Raw genomic sequence first — 11,035 nt, 5'->3', positions numbered from 1 at the left:
AGTCAAATGTCATTTTCTTTGCATTTCGTTGATCAAGGTACTACACGGTACCAGCCCAGATTTGAAGGGTGAGTCAACAGATGTCTCTTCATGGGAAGAGCTGTAAAGTACTTGTAGTCATTTATAATCCACCACAGATAGAAACTCGACATAACCCCATAGAACAAAGATGGCTAACTGAGCATTATAAACAATATAAACCGTGGTCTGACTGTTAGAACCCGAAGCTAGTCATCTGAGTTATTGAATCAAGGACAGTTTTAATATCCATAAAGGCACAATCATATTGCAGTTCAAGGCCATATTCTGAAAAGAATTGGAAGGTCATTGTTATGGTTTCTGTCTAGATGTTCCCCCAAAGCTTCATGCAGTCATGGGGAGCAGGCTTTTTAGAGGCTGTGAATCTAGGGTTTGTGATTGATTCAAAGTCCAATGCTGGAATTAAGGGTGTGAGTGCTACACCCGCCCTAGGGCAGGTATCCTGCATATAATATAAGGCAGAAAAGAAGCTTACCCCTCGCTCCTTCCCTTGCTAGCTTTTTTTCTCTTCTGCCACAATGGACAGTTTCTCTTATATGATGCCCCTCAGCCAAGCCATCCTACCTTGGACCCAGCTGATTACAGACTGAAACCTTTACAGACTGTGAGCTAAATAAACCTCTCCTCCCTTAACTGTGGGTGTTGGGTACTTGTCTCAGCAATAAGCAAAGGAACCAAAAAAAAAAAAAAAAAAAAACCCAGAAAGATATAGAGATACTTAGAAATCCAAAGAAAAATTTGGCACTACAGTTTTGTGCAATAACATGTTCTAAGGTAACCAAAATATGTTACTTTGGACTACTCTGTGTTTTTGATATGATAATGTTCAAGAAAATCATCATTAATAATAATAACAATGAAAATAATAACAGCCAATGTTTATAGAACATGTACCCTATATCAGTTCAATTGAATTAGAACTTTGAAATGAAATACATACTTTTAAAGCTGAGACTAACAACCACCTTTATTTTTTTATTTTTCTTTTGCTTTTACGGGTGATTAAACTTGGAGTCTCATGCATGCTGAACATGTGCTACTAAGCTATAACCCTAGCCCAGCAATAATCTTTACAATCCAATTCTTCTGAATAAATGATTCATCAAGAATCTAGATGAAAAAGATCTCCTGTCCTCCAGATAGTTTTTTTAGATATGTATATATACACAAGATAGCTAAGATAATTGTACTATTTATTTGTTAGTTCATTGAAGGGAAATTTAGTGCTTATATTGTTTGATTAATTTTGCATGCCTGTATCTGGTAATCTGAGCAACTGCTTTGAAGATAACAATATGCAGTATAATAGCCATTGTTAATTTCCTATCCTCTTGTTTTGAAATTCTGTATCCTTTTTATTGTTTTTTTCTCTCTCCAGATAGTTTTAAGTGACATAATTCTAATATTCTCAGATTGCAAATTCTGAAACCTCCTTAACTTCTTCAGGCCTGTGTTGTTTCTGAGGATAAAACCAAAGGCAAGTGTTTGCAATACTGTCTTGTCACCTCATTACCCTCAGCTGAGGAAATGCATGGTTTACAAATTCAACATCAAAATTGGTGTCAACAGCCACACTTACAAGAGAAGCAGTATTGAGTGGAACTTCAAGTCATACATTATCATAAATCAAAAACAGGTTAGAAGAATAAAAACTGTATTGATTTTTTAAATGATCTAATTCTAACATTATCAATAAATGAAATGGGAAATTTATCATTACCTCCAAAACATGACATTATGAAGTACTTAGCCAAATAGTATAATGGCATTTTAAAACCTTCTGTCAGAAATCATTGTTTCAGAAACACACAAATTGTGACTTATACCTATTTTAAATTCAAGCCTGCCCATTATGTAAAATTATGTATCTAATGCATCAGGGGAATATCATTTCTGAACAGGGGTATATTTGCTCAGTATTAATGTATAAGGTAAACCAATTGTATTCATCCAAATGAAACATACCTGCTTTTACAAATGAGTGGAATTCCTTAGGTAAAACACATGTTGATTAACAGGCTGATTAAAAAACCTTAGCCTTTTTAGGCTTAGCCAGTTTCAGAAAGGAAAATTAAGAAACTTCACTGATAGCAAAAATATTAAGGATCCTAAGTGTTAAATATTTGAATGGTAATAAAGAAAATGAACAAATTTTATCAGTCTATCTGTAAGAAGAAGAAAAACTGGGTAAATTCTTGGTTAGTCCACTGTTTGGGGGTAAGTGTGGGAAAGTGACACTTACATTGTTTTGCTCTGGAACATTCTTTCCAAAGGCCTAACTTACAAATTATTCTTTAGTAAAATATTCTGATGGGCAAATTGAGATAATGAGATCTCCCAGGCTAGAGACAAGGCTAGACATACATTGTAAATAACCCAGAAGGGGCCTGTAAAGTGTACATGTAACATCTGGCATTTTGGTGAATTGCCCAATTCTCAGACAATTCTGCTCCATATAACCTCTGTTCTTAGTCTAAAATTAATTAGGTTATAATTTAACTTATTTGATTTTTATTTATTTTATTCAATTTTATGGTTCACTGCTCTTATTCAACCCAAGCTCTTTTTATTTTAATTTTAGATTTTAATCAATATTCAAAACGTTTCCCACCATGATCTCTGCGAAAATCTGTAAAAATTCAAACCAAGGGTGAATTTAGAGTAGCAGAAAATAGCATGTAATGTAAATGAGTTCAATCAAGTTCTATTTTTGAACCTGTAGAATAGTGTGGTTTCTTCAGAGCAGAGCTGCTCAAGGCCCTGATGCAATAAAAGCAAAATGTAATGATATTTTTCTTCTTTTCCTTCAACTTGAATGCATTGCATTTATGGGACTACTTTGTTCCACCTCGTTATAAATCAGCTTATCTCTGCCCAGAGTTTACTTACCATTCTGTTTCCTGCTGGTGTCTCTCAGTCATTTTGTTGTTGTTTCCCTCCTGAAAGAGGACAGTCATCAAAATCCCTATTCCTAAGCATTACTATTAAATTTTACATTACTGTCTGGTAAGAAATGTAACTGAAAAATTGATTGTGACACAATTTTCAGCCCTGGTCGTGTAATGGAAACTATGCAACATAATGGCTCGAAGATGCCAAACAGAAAATGAGATAAAGTCAGTCTTCATAACACTCTTCTCAGTTCCAAGTACATAAATACCACAATTTTATGCACTTCACTCGTTTCCCTCCAAAATACTTAGTACTTCAAAATCAAGAATCTTGTCTTCAAAAAATCAGCACATAAACAAAACTTTTAAGTACTATTTGACCCATTAAAGATGGCTTTTCTCTTCACAAACTTGATTTTTTTAATGACTATCTATTCCTTCCCTCAGAAAGGTTAAGCATATGATGTGTAATTGAGTTATTTTTGTAACTATTAATTACAGTAAGTGCTCTGATTATTTTAAAGTATGATGTTAGATGTCATCATGATATTTGCTGTTAAGGACCATTTTTAATTCTAAGTGTTCATATTATTTCCCTGAAAATTAAATGCTATGTCATGTCCCCAAAAGGTCTGTAAAAAAGGAGCCACCTTTCTAAAAGATTTAGAAAGGATCACAAAAAGACAAGAGCTTTACCTCAGCCCAACTTGTTTGCAGTGAGTCATCTATCTTTGTGAAATAATGACCACTTCCGGCAACGGGGCAGGGGACACATGAGTGATTCAGAAACAAGAGAGAGAAGTGTAACCTCCTCTTCAGTGGGTGAATTGTGACAGCTGTGTAGAGGGAAAAAATGATCAGGAGGTAAAAAGCCAGATATCTTGGGGCTTTTGATTAACCATGAAAGCTCAGAGTTCTCAGGATATAGCAAATAAAAATAGAATGTAATCTCTGAGGTGACAGGTACCAAATACATCCACAAGCATGGATCAGAAATTTTAGTTGATGGCTATGCTTACTGGAAGTTCTGAGAAATACATACTCCCACCCTATACGTGTAGATTGAGGCTGGTTATTTATGATGTAGCCAATCTTCTAAGGAAAAGCGCTTTGAGAGAACACCAGGAATGCTTGTAGGACACCGGGAATAGATTTTAACTTCAGGCCTTTCTTGAGAGGCCGTTGCTGTACCTGGAATTTTTTGCATGGCTACAGTCAGCTGGTGAACTGGTTGGGACTGTTTCATCCGGGACATCAGCTGAATTGTCAGGAATGGGCAAGATAATTGGGCTTCTCTTTTCATGGGACGATCAATGCATGTTGGCTGCGGCACTCAGAACCTCTTTGGAATTACAGAAGCCGAATGAAACCATGGTGTTATTGGGAAACACCAATTAGCTTCTTCTGCCCCTGACTCTGGGTAGTAGTTGATTTATTAAGCAGCAACCCCTACAGAACACAAGTCCATTTTCTCGAAACACCAAATGATGCCTTGGGCTTAGACAGAGGCAAGCAGCTATTCCTGGGCAACAGCTGGTTTCCAACTTTGGAGCATCAGGGTGATAGACTTTAGTAAGTTGAGCAGGTAGAGATGCTGTGCACAAGCCTGAAGTAATCAGCTAGACTAGAACTGAACCAACAATGAAAGCCAGGCAGAGTCAATGAAAATATTTCTAGGGAGTATATTTATAATCAAGATACTTTGTAGAACTGTTTTTAAAGAAATCTTTCCCATAATATTTCGATTGTGATTAGAACAGCTGGAAGACACCAAACAGTACTATAAATCTGTCAGCCTAATGCAGCACTAAAAAAAAAAAAAAAAAAAGCAGCACTAACATTTTTATTTAATTGTTTTGAATAGTCTTAGCTTGCAGGTTCTTTGCTGTCCTTCTGTCTTAGACACCTATTCATTACTCTAAATGTTTCAAATAGATTACACAAAAATCGATTAATATTTATTTTCTGCTTGCTACCCCTTCTTCATTTAATCACTGCATACCATTTGTCAGGCTTGCAATAATAACACTACAGAGTCCTCTACACCCGTAGGTGTGAGACCAAAACTGCTAGAATTTTGGTTGTTTCTCTCCTCTCTTCTGTGGTTTCCCATTTTTAGAAAATCTTGGATTTGTATTGCCAGTGCAGATGCTTCCCTCACCTTGACGTTTGGTAGAATTTTACTGTACTAATGTAATCAATTTCATGGATTGCTAATCTTTCTCTCCCATGAGTTGAAGGCAACATTGGAATACAGATGCAGTTCACTTCAACTCAAAAATCACAAACAGAATGGAGTCACGGCCTAATCAATTTTTAACAGCAGTCACAAGGAGCATTTTGATCTGTTTTTGGTTCTGTCCTAAATATTTTGTAAACTATGTTTCCACAAGGAAGGTCCATGAAACACTTGCCCCAGAATTGCCTATCAAATTGATAAGCATGTCTTTTGGAGAAATAAGCACCTCCATTTTTACATCCTCCACATTGCAGGCAGAGATACAAACATCACCCAATCTCTGTTAAAGTGATGTTGAAAATACCTACCAAATTAGAGAACAGGAAATCATAAAAGGGAATGAAAAGTCCTCTCCCTATTACATAGAATGGTTTTCCCAAAACTAGTAAAGATGGCTACCATTAAAGGTTAGAGAGAACTCTTGAGGATGACAAGGGCCACTCTTCATCTCATTATATAGTTTTTGGCATGAAACCAAGTAAATGATTTTATCCAATTAAGAAAACAAAATTAATTTCTAAAAGAAATGTTAAAAATCAGTGGCTGAGTCAGGCATGGTAACACACGCCTATAATCCTGGCCCTCAGAATCCTGAGGCAGGAGGATGGCTGCGAGTTCAAGGCCAGCCTAGGCTACATAGTGAGTTCAAGGCCAGCCTGAACTACATAGCAAGGCCCTGCCTCAAAAAAACCCGCAATGGCTGTTAATTAAATACTTACTGGAACTACAACAAAATCTGTTTATTACATTAGCATGCTCAAACACAAAAAATGGATTAAACTTGAGTGACCTTATGGCAAATATTTGACTGTGTATGTCCAAAGATAAATATTCAAAAAGCCAACCACAAAGAAATTAACATAGATCCAGTGGTCTTACTGTTATTATTAGTATTTTCATTTTGTTACTATTCTAAATATATTGTAGCCTAAAGAACATAAGGGATTATATCATTCCAAGTAAATTTTTCATCATAAGAGAAAAATATATTAAAATAGTTTTAAAATTGGTAATCTTGCTTTAGAAAGAGTAATATGAAATAGTGATTTATCATTCTGTTTCATAAATAGGCACTTTTCTTGCTTTCTTAAAGAAGCCAGAAGCAGAAGCAATAAAGCCCTCTAGCACCCAGACTGTGGCCTCCAATGGCAATTCCTCGCTAGATGGAAAGGAATCCTAGTGGAAATGATGGATTCTAGGCCGAGGGTAAGAAACAAGAGGATTCTAGGGTATCTTCTTGGAGAAATGCAAGCAAGCTTCACAGCCTGCATCAGTAACTCAAAGCGACTCTTAACAGTTTTGGTTGGTAGAATTTGAATATCCCAAAGATAAATAATTAATTTCAGTGGATAGACTGTATGTGTGTGTGTGTGTGTGTGTGTGTGTGTGTGTAGTTCCCAGGACAAATACTGAATGTTGATTACACTGGAAATTGTTAAGCGGAGGAGAATAATTGCACGCATATTCACTGTGTAAATTCTTTTGCAGGATTACCAAATAATTGATCAACTAGAGCTGTTTTTCTAGATGTCAAATTCCAACACAGCAAGGCTGCAGGATGGAGGCTGCAAGCTTCGACCTCCTCTAGGCTGAGGCTGTTCTCAGAGGACAGAACTAGAAAGGATCAGGGCCTCCAGGTCCCTAACGGAAAGTCTCTGCCTCACTCCTGCAACGAAACCAGATGCCTTCTTCTTTGTCAGACCAAGGAGATGCTCAGGCCTGTATTTTAAGATTTTCTGACTTGGACTGAAAAGATACCATTCTTACTAATCCTAACATCAATCTCAAAGCTGAGTTAGATGGCATTACGAAGAAGAAATATTCCTTAGCAAAGAAAGAGGCCTTCTCCCTTTTCATCAAAACCAAACAAGCTCTAGCCCCGCTTTCGAATGTAAAAGTGCTGTCAGCAGCTGTTCAGAGACTGGATCAATCTCAGTAAACATGTGTGTGGCAGCAGAACATGCGATGAAATTTATCCCCAGTTTGCTTCTATTTTCAAGCAGATGGCTATGACATTGAGTACCTGACAGAGCCATAAGTCTGCAGACAGAAGGGGCCTCTAAAGGAGCACCCCTCTCAATAGCCAAGAAGTGACTGCATGGCTCCCTGATAGAAGCTGCTTTCATCCTGATCTGCTAGTAAGTGGTCGCAACTGTGAGGAAGGAGAGGTGCTGCTTTATCACTGCTACTGCGACCTGCAGGGTCCTACCTAGTCCCTGTACCGGGTAGACAGCTTTGTGTCAGCACCTGCCCGTCACAGGCAAAGTTCAAATTGCTACTGAAGGGGTCAGTGGGACAGTCGGTGGGAGCAAATTGGCCACCAGCCTCTGTGGAAGTCCTGCTTTCTCGCCTGTCATTTAAGGATTACGTGTGTAAGAATGATTTCAAGACCAGCAAAGGAGGAGCTCACTGTTTCCAGAATTGCGTGTTGGTGTATTTGAAGATATCGTGCCCATGGGGATCAGCTCCAGTAGCATCTCCTGCAGAAAAGTCTGGAATCTATTTATCCCCAGGTGAATTTCATAAAGTAGAAAAGTTTTTCATCTCAGGCAAGCCAAGGATAAAGTGATGCTATCCTACTAGATTGCAGGACCCAAGGAACACATACACAACCACACAGAGACCAATAGTTCTAATACTATGTCGCAATTTCCAGTAATGAAGAACGATCCAGCTGCAGTACTGTTTCAAGGAGAAGGCAAGTGCGGATGGCCACTCTGCAGCGTGGTGCCACTCCCGGGCCCATCTGCAGCCTCAGAGACACTCTTCACAGCGGAAAGGGCCTGACTCCACCTCCAGTCACCCTGCACTGTCTGCATCCTTACAGTTCAGTGAGCAAGACTGTGCCTTTCTCGTCAGAAGCCTCATGGTCTGCTCATCCACTCTTTGGCCTTGTCTGTTATCATAAGATCTGCTGAATCTCTAATGAAAATAATTCCCCCAAGCAACAACAACAACGGCAAACTACTCGTTAAACTGGCACTGTGGTGTAGTAAAGGGCATGGGGGCAGTGTGGCTTACCATGTTTGCTGGCTTCCAAGCCATGTGCGTGTTGCTAAAGATGAATCCGGTAGATATACAAAATTACACTTTTAGAATAATCATCATCAGGTAGTTTGAGCAGAACTCCCTAATTTCTTACTACCTGGATTTTCTGCGTTATTGTCCTTCAGGCACTGGATCTGCAGGCCCCAGATCAGCACTGATTTGTCCAACAAGTGACAAGACAGCTTGTGGAAGTCTGTAATCTTGGCCATGCCAAACGCCAGAGCCACAGTGGACTGTATTTGCTTAAAGCATTCAGAGGAGCAAACACCCATTTTAAAAGCTCTGTTTATCCTTAACACGCTTCACAATTCCTTAGGATAAAGAATCATATGGATTTTCAACCTTTATAGAAAGTCCGTATTAAATGTTAAATCAGCGTTTATAATAGGAAAGCCTAAGGGGGAAAAAATCAGAGTCCTCCTCATAAATTCATTAAAATAATTGATCTTAAAATTCTAATTCAAATAAAATTTAATATGAAATATTTGTTGTGGTACATACTAACTTCATTAAGCACCTCTCTTTTATAGCCTCATCAACAGATTATGCTGACTACTACTAAAGCAGCACCGTTTTTGTGCAAGTTAAGCGTGAATGGTTATTTTAGGCTTATATAAACAGAGCTCTTAATACGCTCTGTCTCTCATTTTTCACACGGACGTATAGATCACAAACATCCATCAGTTTCTAAGGTTTCAGGATATTTAAGTAGGAAAACCTGCTTGTGAGAGCAGTCTGGATATTAAATCTAAATAAGAAAGATATTGAAATGCAGTAGTCAGCAGATTGCTGAGAAAAAAAGGGTGAATCTCGCAGTGCAATAGATAGAAGAAAAGAAGCTCAGAGTCCAACTTCATTCTTAACATACCAATGATTTGGCAATGGGTGAATGGAAAAGCAGCTAACAATAGCTTTATATTTATCACACGCTTCTGACCAATATAATACATCTGGCGCACATGTCTGTTACAAGTTTCTCTTTTCCCAACCCTTACGCAATTCAAAAATCTTTTTCATCACATTTCTATAAACTCCTTAGGGCTTCTCTTGGGCTATGATTTCTGCTTTAGAAAATAAATTTCTGACAGTTTAAAAATTATTCCTTCAATAGTTATTTACCAAGCACCTACTATGGGCCACGTGCTGCCTACATACAGGGAACATAATTTTGAATGGACAGACACAAATCTTGCCCTCACAACCAACCAAAATGACAAATGGCATGAACAGGGACCCCAGAGAACAGCGAGGGGGCACAGACATTGCACCATACCCGCAAGGTACTCTCTGCCAGGTAACGCTTAGGAGATTTAATTGGGTGATAATAACATGAAGTCAATGTATTTCTAGAGAAACCCAAATTTCCATTTTACATTTGGAGTTTCCCATCTTGACATCTACCAGTAGGCTAATGCTGTCAGTCTTGTTTGTATGGTGGTTGAATTCTCTTCGAACAATTGTCAATATTTTAGCAAATAAAGAAAATGGCATTGACTGAAAGTAAACTAAATCACCATGTGTCATTTCCTTACAAAAGAAGGCATTGTATTTCTAGCAAGAAACATATATTCCACGCCAAGCTTCTATGGGGAGGGGTTATAAAGGACAGATATAATAGAGCATGTTTATAAGAGTGTACAAATTGTTTCCTAAAGCAGAGTGTGTTTGTCTTACATTGACCTCGTCAGGAGACACTATCGAGTAGAAGAGACAAACCACAAATCTGCTTCCTAACAAAAAATCCACCATGACATTTGCTCTCTACCTTCTTTTCTTTCCTTCTTTGCCTTTTCTGCAGCGCATCCTAGGTCAGTCACTCATACTTTCCAAAGAGACCTTAGGAGGCAAAGTTCTTGCCCCAAAGGGGCAAGTTCAGCAGGAGCCAAGCCCCCCACATTAGTTCTCTTCACCTGCCCCTGCCTCCAACTTCAGCTGGATTCTTGGTGATGGGGATGAGCTGCTCTTTGGGCCGAGCGCTGGGCAAACCTGCACCTTTCATAAACTCCACCTGCTGAAAGCAGCAGAGAGACAACATCCTCAGCTTAATAGTACACCTAACTTAATTATGTTTCATAAGGAAACAATCAAATGGCAAAGGTGACTTAGCTCCCGCAGACCTATGCCCACACCCAGGTATGTGATGTGTAAACAAGGGGAGGAAACGGGGAAGGGGGGCGGGAATCAAGCAGAGAAGCTGCTTTAGTCATCACCAGGATCTAGGCTTCCTATGACAGAAAGAATTTTGCTGAACTTCAAGTCAAATGTTCTAAGTGGAAATGTTTTTGATGACAGCAGGAACAATAAACTAGGACAAAATTTTGCCTGTTTGTCTTTTTCCTCCCACCAAAGCGAGCGTCCGGCTTACCCAATTCCCATCTAAATCTGTCAAACTGGGGCTGGGGATTTAGCTCAGCGGCAAAGCGCCTGCCTGGCAAGAGCAAGGTCGTGAGTTCGGTTCCCGGTACCGGAGAAAAACCAAAAAAAACAAAAACAAAAACAAAAATCTGTCAAACTGACTGAGCGCGTACACTTTCCTTGCAGTGGGAAGATGCCTTAGTTCCTTTGGGGTGCTTTTTACTACATTAATTATGAGAGTGGAAATTAAAATCATCAAGTATCCAACAGCAAACTAGTTAAATAAATAGTGGCACATTAATATGAAAGACTAATGTTCTGTTCTTAAAATCACCTTTTTGCACACCTTTTAATAACACAGAAAACATTTCCAATGCATCTTTAGCAAAAGGCAGGACATGACATATTTTATAATATCCTAAATTTATAAATTTGTGGGGTTTTACTCGGAGTGCATATTTTA

At 38.5% G+C, this 11,035-nt stretch overlaps 1 pseudogene; it reads left to right on the top strand.

The window, feature by feature from the left end:
* Positions 1-6,850: 6,850 nt before the first annotated feature.
* On the top strand, positions 6,851-7,799 carry LOC102025487 (annotated as a pseudogene).
* The last annotated feature ends 3,236 nt before the right edge of the window (positions 7,800-11,035 follow it).

The sequence above is a fragment of the Chinchilla lanigera genome, unplaced genomic scaffold (genome assembly GCF_000276665.1).
Source record: "Chinchilla lanigera isolate Chin_1 unplaced genomic scaffold, ChiLan1.0 scaffold00104, whole genome shotgun sequence".
Classification (NCBI taxonomy): domain Eukaryota; kingdom Metazoa; phylum Chordata; class Mammalia; order Rodentia; family Chinchillidae; genus Chinchilla; species Chinchilla lanigera.
The sequence above is the reverse complement of the archived record's forward strand: the minus strand, read 5'-3'. Positions and strand labels throughout refer to the sequence as shown.